A 16,163-nucleotide genomic window follows, 5' to 3' on the forward strand; every position below is an offset into this window, starting at 1 on the left:
GATTAGCTCAGTTCAGTTCTTTGATAACCGTAGTATTGAAATTTTATTACTAGAATGATACAAAAAATCGATACAATACAAATACCGATGACGAATGCAAAAATTACATATGGCCAAACAAGGGGCGACTCCGACAAAGCGGATAGATGAAGGAAAATAAAAGACCTCGGACATAGACGTGCTCGTAGTGCAATAAAAGTAATCGTTCTGAAGGCGATAATAAACTAATAAGTAAAATGATCATTGGTTCATTTGATGGAAACATTTTCGTTCTTCGTCTTTGCATGAGTTCTGAAATTTTATATTTTGGAAATCTTGGGGGAGGGTAATAACTCCCAGTACCCCCCATTGCTACGCCCTTGTCTACTACAGATGAAACCTTGCAAAATAATGCAATAAAATATCCACTAATATGACGAAGTCATGAATGAACGTAGATAATCACAAGTTATAATAATAATAATAATGCTTGCTCTTTCAAGTGACTTAAATTCCGCTTGAAATTTCCAACGATAGGTACTATGATCTCTAATATGAATGCAAGATGATAATATTACGAAGGATTTAAAGATAATATTCAGATCCAAAGATTTTCCGAGCCTATGGAGCAGATAGAAATTTTTATGTCTGCCTTGATTCTGTCGAACTTGTGAAATCGGGAATTATCTCTCAGAATTCAGGGATGGAATTGGATAAGACGAAGAATTAATTCGAGCAAAAAAATTTAATCCGCTTTGTATTGAATTAATGTAAATGTTTATATGCGATCCCAAGAGCTCACTGAACGAAATTTCATCTACCTATCTTCGTTTTTATCGAAGTGACTTTCCATTGACGGGATAAGATTAAATTTATATGTTCGAATTATTTATCAAATCATTGAAATATTTGAAAAAACTGAGAAAAGCACTTTCATTAAGATGGAAAACTCGGCATTTTGTTTTATGTAGTTCATTATTTACATCGGGTAATTTTTTTCGATATTCTAATTGAATTTTCTTTGGTTCTGGTGATGCGATCCACATGAAATCTTGCGCGGAACTTGAGTAAATGTAATTTAATATCTATCTGAGTGAATTATTTAATTCCGATCTTCCAAAAGTGTATGATCTATATTTTTCCCTTGGGTATCATTCGAAATACCCCCATCAGTTTGTCACGCCGCTGGTTAGCCGTAACCCCTACAATAATCCAATTGTGGAGATTATTTCATCGTGCAGATAATGAACTACATTATCAAACGTAATATCAAAGTCCTGATTGATGCATATTTTGTCCCTTAGCCGATATCGATAATGTTACTTCACGTGTCAATTGACGTCAAGAGGCTATATTCTAACTGAAAATGAACCATTAAATGAGAAACCTTAGGAACGCGATTTAGTGATTATATTGAACTAACAAATGCATCAAGGTACCAGTTATGGGAAATGAGGGTTTCATCTGACAGAGAGATAGTTACATTTTTCAATATTACGTCCCGTTAGATTCTAGAATTTTGAGGCTTAACAGGCTAATTAAAAAGTCCCCAGTCTACCATCGAAAAACACATTTTTTTGGCAAAACTCGATTTTATTATACAACATAGTTGCCTTCGAGGGCAATACAGCGAAGATAGCGATCTTCCAACTTTTCGATACCATTTTTGTAGTACGATTTGTCTTTCGCTTCAAAATAGGCTTCAGTTTCGGCGATTACTCCTTCATTGGCGCTAAATTTCTTTCCAGCGAGCTTTCTTTTGAAGTCTGAGAACAGGAAAAAGTCTCTGGGGACCAGATCTGGCGAATACAGTGGATGCAGAAGCAATTCGAAGCTCAATTCATGCAATTTTGCCATTGTTTCCATCGGTTTGTGACACGGCGCATTCCTTCTTCAAACGATCCAATAAAGCTATATTATAATCGCTGTTGATGGTCTGGCCCTTTTAGAGGTAATCCATAAATATTATACCTTGCGCATCCCAGAATACTGATGCCATAACCTTACCAGCTGACTGTTGTGTTTTTCTCGCTTTGGATTCGGTTCATCGTGTGCTGCATACTCAGCTGACTGTCGATTGGACTCCGGAGTGAAATTATGGAGCCATGTTTCATCCATTTTCACATATCGACGCAAAAATTCAGGTTTATTGCACCTATCAGCTTCAAAAACTGCTCAGAATCATTAACACGTTGTTATACGATTGTGAGCTCGCGCGCAGTGGCGAGGCGACGCCAGCTTTCAAAAACAGGGGTGGCCAAGAGGGGGCCGAATTTCTTTTGCGGGGGCCAAAGTAAAGCGAAACTATAGTTCTGCTAATCTTTAAGCTTTAGTATGTCAAATTTTAGGGGGCCAGCAGAATTTTAGGGGCAGCCCGGACCCCTCTGGCCCCCCTAGCGTATCCACTGCTCGCGCGGGACCCATTTTGCACACGGCTTTCTCATGTACAAATATTCGTGAATGATATGATGATATCTTCACAATGTCTGCTATCTCGATCAATCTCACTTTACGGTAATTCAAAATTATTTTGTGAACTTTTTTGATTTTTTCGTCGGTGACAGCCTCTTTTGGGCGTCCACTGCGTTTGCCGTCTTCACCACGTTTAAACTCAGCATATCAATGATGGTTGATTTTCCTGGTGTAGACCCCAGAAACTTTTTATCAAGCCATGATTTTGCTTCAACTGTATTTTTCCCTTCAAAAAGTAATATTTCATCAGCACACGAAATTCTTTTTTTCCATCTTTTTCAATTAACAAAAGTAGCTACACTCACAACGCAATATCTCACAAATTAATGGTCGGACTGCTGTCAAATTTTGACACGGATCGTTTGTAGGTTGGTACTAACTAAAAATCATATGGATTAAATACTAGCATCGCCATCTGTGCATCAGACCGGAAACGTTTCAATTTGCTCAATATTATTATTTAAAAAAAGCGAAGTGAGAAGCTTTTGCGTGCTTGCTCGAATTCATATTCATGTTATGTTCTTGAGAAAATTTATATCTACGAATACGAAGTAGGCAAAATTTCCTGGCATCACTTCAGTGCTTCTCTCATTTTTAATTGGTTTATCGGTCAATATCTTCAGAAACTTTTGGACTGGTTCCAACCGAAAAGTTTCGAAAATCAGTAACTATAAGTTATCGAAGTAGAGACAGAGTTCCGTCTTCGACTTAAATCAATATTATCACTCAAAATATTAATGCAACCCCCAGTTCGTCTGAAAATAAGGGACGTAAAGTCGTAATTCGGTTACAGCTACGTAGACCATTAAACGTTGCGACAAATGACGTTTGATTCAACCAGAATTCGTTTGTGACATTAACATCAGGGAATAAAGCGCATTTGAGTGCATTATAAAAGCTTCTCTCCTTTGACTGTCTAGTCTATCTTATTGCAGGAATTTCAGTCCATTTCCATGGGGAATATTACATTGAAACACTAGGGTTTCGGATGAGAAAGCTCAGAGAACTGTATAACGTGAAATTGATTTTCGGATGTCGCAAAATTAGAGCCTAGTGTCAATGGAATGTACCCCCCGTTATTGGAATCAGAACACCCAGTATGAGTTGGAATATTCTAATGATAGTAGGCATCTTCCCAAGAAATTCTAATCTCTAAAGCTTGCTAAGTTGGCACTACTGTCCTCTGTGTCTGAGGGCGTAGAAATAGTGGGTACTGGGGGTAATTAACCACCCCCTCCAAGATTTTCAAAATATAAAATTTCAGAAATCGCGCAAAGACGAAGAATGAAAATTTTTCTCTAAAATGAACCAATAATAATCATTTTATAATTATCATTTTATAATTTTACTCTCCTTTTATTATTATCATTTTATAATTTTAGTCTCCTTTGAAATCGACACGTCAGTAAGAATTCGGATCCTTCACGGTTTATGAGTTTATCATCGCTTTCAAGATGAGTACTTTATTGCACTACGAGCACGTCTTTGTCCGAGGTTTATTATTTTCCATTATCTCTCCGCTATCTCGGCATCGCCCCTTATTTGCCATCTGTGATTTTTGCATTCGTCATCGGTATACACTTACCCGTTGTTTTCGGTTTTTTGTATCATTGTCGTCACAAAATTTCAATATGTAGTTATCAAAGAACTGAACTGAGTTATTCGCATCGAAAAATTGTCTGGTCTGTATTGTAGAATTTATTGTGTTTCATTCGAATTGCAATTAATTTGTGAAGACATCAGTTTTGAATTGACTATATCTACAGGGGTGTTCCTGAATTGGAGGTCAAATGAAAATGACAGATCATCATTTCAAGAAAAAAAGTTCTATAAGGTGAGTCCGCAAACGCTTTGTTTTTGAGATACAGATGTTAATGTTCCAGTTTTTCTCTCATTGCACCTTCCCTTCACAAGATATTTAACTTGAATAGGCATAGATATTTCAATTAAAAGTTTTCATCATGTGATATCCTTGTTTTGAATGCAAATCTACAGGGTGAATTTTTTCTGTAAGAGTGCCCGCTTCTTTCCCTCAGAATTTTTTTTTTTGAACCACTGGTAGTTTAGAAAAATTTGAAGAGAAACTCTGGCTCAGTGCTGCACTTTTTGGATTGTTTTGTCGTATCTGCAATCGATTTCGAGAGAAAAATTCAAACAGCTCTCTATAGTAGATAATTCTCGAGAAAATACAAATTATTATAAAGATCCAGTTAAGTAGCTGTGATAAATAAATTAATTATAAGGTTTGGTACATATTTACCAACTCTGTACCGAATATAAATGAAGATTCGATAAACTGGTTAAGCATCACAAAAAAGTAGGACTACAAGAAGCACCCTATATCTCGAAAATAAAGCGTTTGCGTTCATGAGCCATTTTATTTTTAAAATTATCCAAGGAATCTCTCATTTTCTTTCGTAACTCCAATTCAGGAACACCCAGTATAAGATAAGAACAATCGAATTGGTAATGAAAAATAATTATTCTGAGTAATTTGGTTAAACTTCGTTATCAAACCTCTTTTTCTCACATTATAGATATGAGTAAACCATGTCGTCAAAAATTTTTTTTTTCGAATACCCCTCCAAAAAAAAAGATCTACGCCCTTGTCTGGGTCCCCGAAGTGTCCAGCCTTATCAATTGATTTTCAATGTTCAATTTTTACACCTCGTCATTTCAATTTCGCGCTTTTTAGAATTAAAATAAAATTTCGTGCGAAGAAAAAAAATATTGTAAAGAAGCGATGCCTGAAGTTTAGCAACTTGTACCAGACTCTGGAGAAATATCCATTTTATCCTTCAGCAGTCTTTCTGATACAGATGATATGACGAACGTAACGCCCTATGAAAGAAAAAACCACAGTGGCCTCAAAGCAGATCCAACAATTCCCCAACGTTTTAACCTGTAAGAACTGAATTTCTCGAAACAGTTTGCAGGCTTACTTGCATTCAGATCAAACGAAAATCCACTTTAACTCTTACAAACACAGTACAGAGAAAAAAATGTATTAGGTAATGGTATTAACTCAATATTTTCGTCTGTTTAAGAGTTCGTTTATCATGATTACTCTAATTTTAGAATTTTGAGGCGTTGAGATTTCAACGGATGAGGTTTAACTCATTTATCATGAATCCGTAGTGAAATCAAACTCACCGTAAACACGAATGAATGGAAAAACTAGAAACTTGAAATTTTCAGGATAGGTTGGATCTCAAATGCTGCGGTTGAGATTTTTAATACCCAATATTTGACTAGCGGTTACGCCAATGGGGACCTTCGGTATTTTGTTTTCTTGATAATTGATGAACTACAGGATAGATCGAAATGACATTTCGCATTTGGATTCAAAATATAATATAACAATTTCATACTTTTTGCGCAGCATTCTATGCTGATTGCTCCACTAGAATCAGAGAAAATCCAAGAATATCGAACAAAAATTATATTTTAGTGAAAGCAGAGCTTTTTGTGCATACATGAAACAAAAAATGTCAGCATTGCCAAAACGTTGTATTGATTGCGCAAACAGATTCATAGAAAATAGAGCCGAATATATTTTCTATACGACAGCTCCGACTAGGTTGAAATTTAGTTTGTATGTGTAAAATAAAATCACTCGAATGTTCATGCTGAATTTCAGGAGCATCTTATCATCAGAACCCTTTATTCAGATAAACTAACCGACAACAATGACAATATATGACATCCCATAAACAAGGTGAATCACCGGGATGGCCTATTAGACGTTTATGGAAAACTATAATCATAATTTTGAGCTGAAAATTTGCATATTGGCTTTCTTGACGACAATTTCGGTAATATGCCATACCTTGGATAAGAACTCAACGCTTCATAAGTTCATGGGATTCTTATGAAAAAATGTTAGCGATGAGGACATTTCTTAAAATTTTTCGGCAGAAAAAGTTTTTTTCGAAAAAATCTTTTTTATATTCGATTCTGCAAATACGTAGCATTATGAGAAAGTTTGCAGGGTGTTTAAACGAAGATCATGGACAACTCAAATTCATCCAAACTCAAGATTTTCAAATCAGAACCTATATTTTTTATTATTTCAATCGATTATACGTACCAAAATAGGAGGGAGGGGTTCCTCATTTAAAGTTCTTCCTTGTAAAGTATTTATTTTCGGTATAGGGTTGCACTATTTTTGTACGTAAAATCGACTGAAATGATAAAAAAATATAGGTTCAAATTTGAAAATTTTGAGTTTTGATGAATTTGAGTTGTCCAAGTTCAAGGTCTTCTTATAAATACCCTGTTCCTGTACATTTTTGATCCAAACTGTAAACAGTCTCATAAAAGTACGTATTTGCAGAATCGAAAATTGAAAAGGTTTTTTTCGAAGAAAACTTTTTCTGCATTTCTCATTAACTCATGAACGGTTGAATTCAGCATATTGCTCAAATTATCATTAAATAAGCAATCTAATGTTCCTATAATATACTGGGTGTGGTATTTGAAATAAGGAAGTAGTAGTCTGTTTGCGTTATAACCGGAAGTTGTAGAGATATGTAAATACTTTAGGGAGACAGATCATTGTCTCAAATCCCAATATGAAGATTTTCAGCTCAGAATTATGATTAGTTTTCCATAAACGTCAAATAGGCCTTCCAGGTGAATCACCCTGTATATTCACACAATTCCTCATGAATTGATCCTACATCCGAAAATGATCTGAAAACCATTTTATTGAGAACAGAACCGCCGAAAGCATGAAAAACTTTTGAGAAAAAACCATCAATGCCCTTGAGCTCGTTGGCGAGCATCTTCCAAGATTGCACTGTCGTCATGTAACGCCACGTGGAAATGCAAACGCTGAATTAAAGCAGCAGGGAAGGAACGCAATATATGGGCAATAGAAGAGCTCGCGACATTTCCCTAGCAACGCATTGCCGTTTTGTGTAATTACGGAAAACTTGTTAAAAACATTCGCTTTTCTGCACCCATGTAGTAGTTGCGGAGGAATTTTGCTGCGTGTATAATTTTCTGCATTCACAACGTACGCATCCTCTAGGATGCAGGCCCCTTGCATCGATCGACAAGGTAATGAAAATGCAAGCGCCCCAGTTCCATTTCTCTTGAATCAGGGTTGGACTCGTATGTGCTTCTGAAAAGAAGACTTTTCTCTTTCATCTTCCCTTGTTTTCCACCATAGGATATATGTGAGATGCCATGAAAACAATTATGGTTTGAAATGGCTGTTAAGTCTCGGTTTGCATAGCGTCTAGACCATCAATTGATCATTTAAGAAGTCCTCTTTAGAGTGCTCCATTTTGTCAGTATGTGTTTCGTTCAATGGACAAAAATATCTGGTCAACACCAAAGTTTTAACTGGATTAACACAGTTGTAAAATTCAGGGTTTTCAAGCTTACCTGATCAGTAGTTATAGGTAGAAAGAAATCGAACGCTGTCTATTAAAGAATTTTCTATTGTTCTCTTCGTTTGTTTAGTCTTGTTTTCTTCTTGAAAACATCAATGAATTAATATGGATGTAACCGAAATATCAAATATAACAGCATTAGTTTGCAACTGAACCATACAATGCGGAGGTGGTGAAGATTAATCATGAAAATCAATTAGACTACGCGGTCAGAAATCCCAGGTTTATCAAACTCTGTAGAGAAGTATCGTTAATGCGAAAAATGACATGTTTTAACTATTTTAAGTTCACCCTGCATCAATTGTAAAAAATTACATAATGTACACAACATTCATAAGCCGTCAAGATGTAATGAATGATTCTCTTCGATCTGCTCGAACAACAACGTCTTCAACTGAAATTTATATCACCCTAGTGTAATGTGAGGTGGATGAAGATCGTAGTATAACTATGGCAATTTAGAAATATCTGTTGTACGAATCAATCTATAGTGTAGTGACTCTGTCTGCACACAGATGTCGCTATGGGTTTTCGCGCCACACTACTTTGATTCCGGCGGATTTGAAGGGGTCGTTGCAACGTAACAGGGTCACCTCTCCACAAGAGAGGGTGTGTCTTGGGCAGAGATTGCTGGATAGCCCAACTGATGAGTCAACCAGCGATCTCGGGGCGAAACATCATACCCCTTGGAGAGGGCGCACCTCCTAACGAAAAAATTTTTAAGGAAAGTCCATTTCACAGGGCTACAATTGTAAATGACCAAAATCTCAACAAATCTTATCGAACAACTACCGTATTTCTTTGATGGGTCTCGTACCGACATTTTCTTTCCAAAGTCCAAATGAACTCTTTGAGGCACTCCATTTCAATCGATAGAATACACAAAAGCTCTGATAATGAGTGTGGCACTATGCTACCTCGTCTTTTGCTCACAAAAAGTCAGCACCCCACTGTTCATTATTTTCAGTTTTGTAACACTATTATCTCCAGAAAAATTTCAACATACATATGCGTAAGGCATACCGTATATTCCCTAGAGTTCAAGGTCCTATGGAACCTATTAAGTCCCATCCCAAACTTTGGTACCAAATTTCATCAAAACGCGAAATATTGAGATAACTGATATTTCACATGAGCGAATTGGTATGAAACATACAATTTTCATTAGCATCGGGCCACTTTACTTTAGTGCATGCTCAACGCGAACCCTTTTTCTTGAAAAGCTGAATTTCGTACTGAATAACCATACTGAAGTTGCTCCAAATTGGACTTAAATTTTAGAAGACATAAAACCAAAAAGAATCAGGAGGTTCTGAAGTTCATTTATATAACTTATATCCCGGAGACCAAAACTGTTTTTTCAATTGGAAAGTGGTCACAATGCTTTCTTCAGTGGAGAATTCTTCCCTCTCTTGTAGACTCGGAAGAAAAATAAATGTTCATAGTTTCATCATTCGTTTCCACCTCTATTCTATTGGAACTTTAAAGTGGTTTCAGAGCTAACAGACGTATGTATAGTATACCGATAGAGATTTGCATACCGGTAGCGTTTCGATCAGACTATAAACGCCTGTACTGTTTTACGCGCATTGGTTAATATTGCAGCATCCTATGGACCAGGAACAGGAGGTGTAAATCGGTACATCGTCATATGCTTGTCATTCATCAGGCCACTCGACCATACAAAGCGCTTTAAAGACGTTTGATGATCTAGATATGAGCATGTTTAGCTGCATTGTTAGTGGAGCACCTTCGGCCTCTACCCTACTATATTGCGCCCAGCTTTGTTGCCCTTTCTGTCTTCTCCTTTGACTCACTTTCTTCGAGAGTTCATTTACTAACTATATTCCATGCAGGGTTCTCCAGATTCGCTGCCTTTCACATTGCAAATCCTTAATGATGCACCGCATTTCGAGATATCTATCAGTGACACCATTCTTCTGGGCGTGCAAACCTCAAAATCATCATTTATGCAAAATTAAACGACTCATCACATTTAGTTGGGGTTCCGTTGAATCAGAGTGCTAATGATCAGAAACGTTGAATACGAACTGGTTCGACGAAGCTTTTGACGATGGACTGAATGTAAAAAAATTGTAACATTTCATCTTTGGACGTTCAATCTTCTGGGCTATTGCAATTTGCAGAACGGCGAAAAGATGCTATCGGAGAAATTTATAAGAATTGCAATATGAGCGATTATTTGTGAGAAATGTCAGATGACAATGCAGGTGGCACATAGGCAAAATTTGTTTTATAAGAATCTTTTTAAAAGAACAGGAAATTTTTCGATAGTTAATAATGCGTGCATTTGAATTGAACCACACATACTGGTATTTCAAAATTTTATCTGAAATTTACTCATATAACGGGTGTTTTTTTTTCGAGGTATATAAATTTAAGTTGGCATTACTGTTCAAAATGGTGACCGATTCAACAGCTGTCAAGTGATTTATTCTGAGTTTGGTTTGGCAACTCATCATAAATAGATTTACGCCTGAACAACGCTTGCAAATAGTGCAATTTTATTTCGAAAATAATGGTTCTGTGCGGAATACGTATCGCGCACTACGTCCATTTTATTTTGTTTAGCGATGAAGCGCACTTCTGGTTGAATGGCTACGTCAACAAACAAAACTGCGGCATTTGGAGTGAAGCTAATCCTCAAGTGTATGTCGAAACACCTTTACATCCAGAAAAACTGACTGTTTGGTGCGCTTTATGGGCTGGTGGATGCATTGGTTCGTACTTCTTCAAAAACGATGATTGCCAGAACGTTAGAGTCAATGGTGATCGGTATAGAGCCATGATTACTAACTTTTTCATTCCTGAATTGAACAACCATGATGTCCAGGAGCTGTGGTTCCAACAAGACGGTGCAACATGTCACACAGCTCGTGCCACAATCGATTTATTGAAAGACACGTTTGGTGACCGCCTAATTTCACGTTTTGGACCTGTGAATTGGCCTCCAAGATCTTGTGATTTAACACCGCTAGACTGCTTTCTGTGGGGCTATGTAAAGTTATTGGTCTATGCGGATAAGCCACAAACCCTTGATCATTTGGAAGACAACATTCGACGTGTTATTGCCGATATACGGCCACAAATGTTGGAAAAAGTAATCGAAAATTGGACGTCCAGATTGGACTACATCCGAGTCAGCCGTTGGCGGTCATATGACAGAAATCATATTTAAAATGTAATGTCACAAGATTATCTTGCGGATAAATAAAATTCATGTCAATCGAATAATCCATCGTTGTTTTATTGCAATTTAAAGTTCTATAGCTCTAAAAAAACACCCTTCATAAGAGGATCGACACGACACGAGCGCCAAATTAACTATATGAGGAACAAAGGTTTCACACATTAGCCAAATGACTTTGATTACACTAAAGGCAACTAGCTCTACGAGATCATTCAACTATTTACTTCTCGTTACCAAAGTTTCGAAAGAGGGGGTTATTATGTGTATACTCATTCAAGCCGTTGGATATTTTTATTATATGTATAAAGGAATGGGTGATTTCTTCCACATAAAATGTTGATAAAATTCTGGTGAATGTTATTATTTCTTTATTGATTGTCAGAAAAATGTGATCATATGTGAAAATTATCTTTCAAAGTATAGAGTTGCATCAAATATCAACTGCAAACAATAAAAAGTTTTGAAAGTTTCATCATGTTTGTCCATTCAGATTTTTGTTTTCATATCGATGAGTCTACGAGCTCCTCCTGAATGCCGAATAGAATATTGTTAAAAATGGTACATCGAAAAATGGTTCGGTATCGAATGTCAAATAAATGCCACGATCCCGATGAAATTTGCAGAGTTAGTGTAGCATTAAACTGTTATTGCTTTCGTATTAATCCTTTAGAGGCCATTTACATGAAATTGTCATATTCATGTCGAGCGTTGGAATAGCTCGTGTTCCGAGTTGCTATTGATATTTCAGATTTACGTTGATGCTACTCTAGGCATTTGATGATGGTTGAATAGTAATTGTTTATAGAAATCTATATCGATTTATTGCAATATATAAATCTGAATAAGGAGAGGGGAAGCACCTAAAACCCCGCAAATAACGAGAATGATATATAGCTGCACCGAAATTTAACAAAACTTTGATCCTGGTAAAAGGACGGTCTATGATAGTTGCAGAACTTAATTTACTTCGAATATCCATACTTGTTAAGACATCAAAGAGTCAAGGACGCAACAATCTAAATTAGGGGAGGCAGACCATTGTCGTTCAGGTTGTGACATTTTATAAAATAACAATCAAATACTCTAATAACATCATTATTTTTTTATTATTAAAATTGTTATTTCAAGCATTGTAATGAATTCCTGCAACAAAATTTAATAACCTCTCTCTGTTCGACCATCAATGAATCGAACTGAACTTAAAACCTTTATAGAACTGGTTAAAAGTTGCAGAAGTAAAAGTTAGTCATACAAATGAAAAAAATATTCGAAATGGCGCTTTTCAACTCAGCCGAAACAAAAAACACGTCCAAGTGTGAATGAAAAATTCTTCGATACGTGAAAATAAATGGGAAAACAGGTATCTTATATGTAAAAAATATGAATTATTTATAACATCGATTATAGTAGATGTGCTTAAGATTTTACGAGGTAGGCGCTACCTTGACGAGCCGCCACTGGAGCCTTATCGATTGAGACCATCTACGGTACTATATTCGAAAAATAAGGAGATGAAATGATATAGCACTCTGTTTGGGGAACGAGCGCCCAAAGATTTCTTCTTTAAATGGGATCAGCATTTCCAGACGTCAACAGATACAATCCATTTATTGGAACCGTTGTCAACTTTCGTTTTCTATCAGCATAATCTCCTGAAGCTGCTTGAATCCTCCTGGTATTTACTAATAGGTAGCTACTACTGTACGGTTGGGAAGTTATTATAATATTTTAATGATTCTAATCCCTTGTATACCACATCATTATTCCAATCAACTTATATCAAGTGATCATCTGAAGCCTTGCATTCAAAATCATATGGACAAATTAATGATGTATAGGATTTCCAAGAATTATCCTTCTGAATAATCCGATAACAAATCATTTCAGTTTATATTTTGAGAATGTAGAATATGAATCAATAAAATCGATAGAATTCACTGCAAACTTCACGCTGTATCGTACTTTTTTTTTCACATAAAGTAATATCTCATTGAAAAAAAAACAATGCAGAATGTATTGAACGTTTTATTATAACTGTGATAGATTTATAGCGAATGGAATATTACAATTTGTTTGACGAATTTTTTAATGAATATCATTGTACAGAATTTTAACCCCAGGATTATTTGTCTACAACTACAAAAAAAAGTGAAATATTTTCATTGTTTTCTAATGAATTGTGCTACTCATATACCCGTGTTTTTGAAATTGTCTTAGCTTAGAAAAATGTGAGTCTTATGTAATATTTTCAGCGCTTGGTAAGTATAAGAAGTTCGATTTGTAATATGTATATGCTTTTTTTACGAGGTTTTGATAAATTGTTAATCAGTCGAACTTGCCCGAAAATTTTTATATCCAAAAATTATGCTCAAATTTTGTATACCGGTACCTCAAAAATTTTTTTTTTACGAAAAATTGAAATTTCCTCAATGGATTCGATAACGCAGATAAACGTTAAAAACTGAAATTTTCAAATAAAATTGGATCATTTTCTCGAGATTGCCACTACTCCTTGCGGCAAGATATGGCCTTGAAACATCAATATGTTTCTGATCAGAGCTCGATCTATAAAAAACGTTGTCATTTGAGGTGAACGTGGCCAATATTTTAGAAGATATAACGATTCTTGATTTTTTTTTTCAAAATTTGGACTTTACGAAGGATCGCTATATCAAAATGAACGATCCCCAATTAGCCAAATTTCGAAAATGTCCGAAAATTTTCAAATTGAAAAATTATTTCCATACCTTGAAAGAATTTTTTGACTTAAAATTAAAAGTTCTTGTATGGGAATTTCTATCATATAATATTCTATCAATTGATTCGATAACGTAGATTACGAAAATGCTCGCTGTTTTGCAAATAGTCCATTATTTCAGAAGTAATAGGTTGTAAACTGAAATTTTCAAAGAAAAAAATCTCAAAGTATATGAAAATTTGAACTCGAAATTAAAAAACAAAATAGTGAAATGTAATCTCTACAAGAAAAAACAAGATTATATATCCATAGGCGTAACGGTGGGGTTACTGATGGGGACAGAACCCCCTCCCCATTGATTAGAAGAAAAAAAATCGTAAGTAACAATTTATAATTTTTTTTTTAATTGAGAGAATTTGCCTTTTGAAAAAAGGTATAACCCCTCATGACTTTACTCTAGTTATGCAACTTGTAACCATTGATGTTTCCGAGAAAAACTATAGACGGTGGACAGGCGGATTTTTTCTTCGATTTTTAGAAATTAGAAATTTTCTTTTTTTGAACAATTCCAAACGTTTATTGAAAACCCCAAAATATGATTGAGGTGAACAAAATACAGCACTATGAACAAACGCAACTAATTAGGACAATCCTTTTGCTTTTTAACTTTCAAATTTGTGATGGAATAGTTAGTTGGATAATACTAATCGATCAGTTAAAAGCAGAGTATCTTTTTCCTGTACAATAATGCAATATTACGTAGTGATTGTGGATTGAAGGCATGTTTTCTAAATATGCCTCTACGAGTTACAAGCAAAGGGTTTGCGGCATGTTGGACTAAGCTACAAGAATATCATTAAGTCATAAGTTCTTATTTCTGATGCGAACTCATGGCTTCTCTCTCACCGAACCCCTTATGATGTCCTCCCTTGGAATGAAAGCAAGTGTGAAAAAAGGGGGGTGGATCTCAAACACAGCATGTAATAATTGAAAAACCAAGGTGTGGAAAATGAAAGGAACCCCTTTTTCCGAACTGTCAAAATAAATGTAAAAAATTCATTCATTAGTAAGGCGTCATAATAACCATTGATGCTCTGTATTATTATGAGAGCGTATATATGCGTAGGGGTATTATGTGCGAGAACAGGCGCTGAAAAGACAGTGGCGTACAAATAATGATGGATAGTTAAATCTTCTGTCAGCTTGGTTTAACTAGGAATCCTGTGGATTACCATTATTCTAGTATTCACGAAAAATATTATAAATTTTTTTGTAAAAGGGAAAATTTGTATTATTCAACCAAATTTATGGTATCACTTCGGAATAGTATTACCTAATACACTTAACTGAGCAAATATTGACTGAAAACAAGTGCTGTGGCCAAATTAAGGATATACAGTAGTTTTTCGATATATTCGTTGAGTTTTTGCTCAATAATTTGTGCTTTCCCCACAAGTTGGGTCTTTTTTCACGAATTTGTTTTTCAAACGTACCATAATACTCAAATGACATAATTGAAGAAAAAACAGCCAAGAAAGGAAAGAGGCGACATTTCGAAGCTAGTCATAGGTTTGCATATGAATCATCAACAGTTACAATGCGTATTACAGGTGAGGATAACAGACAGATGAAACTCAATATTCACGTGAGAATAAAAGATAATTGTGACAATCAAGCAACTGGACAATCTGTTCAAGTGATCATTTTAAGTATTCAATCACTGATTCTTTGTTGATCAGTATTTTTCTGAAATGGAATTGAATAATTATTCTTAAATCTGTATGCATCAATCAGAGGAAATTATACGACAGTGAATGACAGGACATAATAGGCCAATTGAAAAGTGCTCGGTCAACCATAGTAAAACACATTTTTTTGGCAAAATTCGATTTTATTATTCAACATAGTTTCCTTCGAGGGCGATACAGCGATTATAGCGATCTTCCAACTTTTCGATACAATTTTTGTAGTACGTTTTGTCTTTCGCTTCAAAATAGGCCTGAGTTTCGGAGATTACTTCTTCATTGGCGCTGAATTTCTTTCCAGCGAGCATTCTTTTGAGATCTGAGAACAGGAAAAAGTCGCTGGGGGTCAAATCTGGCAAATACGGTGGATGCAGAAGCAATTCGAAGCCCAATTAATGCAATTTCGCCATTGTTTTCATTGATTAGTGACACGGCGCATTGCCTTGATGAAACAGCCTTTTTTTCTTCAAATGGAGGCGTTTTTTAACAATTTCATCCTTTAAACGATCCAATAACTCTTCACCTTGCGCATCTCAGAATACTGATGCCATAACCTCGCCAGCCGACTGTTGTGTTTTTCCTCGCTTTGGATTCGGTTCATCGTCTGCAGTCTACTCAGCTGACTGTCGATTGAACTCAGGAGTGAAATGATGGAG

Source organism: Harmonia axyridis, chromosome X (assembly GCF_914767665.1).
Source record: "Harmonia axyridis chromosome X, icHarAxyr1.1, whole genome shotgun sequence".
Lineage (NCBI taxonomy): Eukaryota > Metazoa > Arthropoda > Insecta > Coleoptera > Coccinellidae > Harmonia > Harmonia axyridis.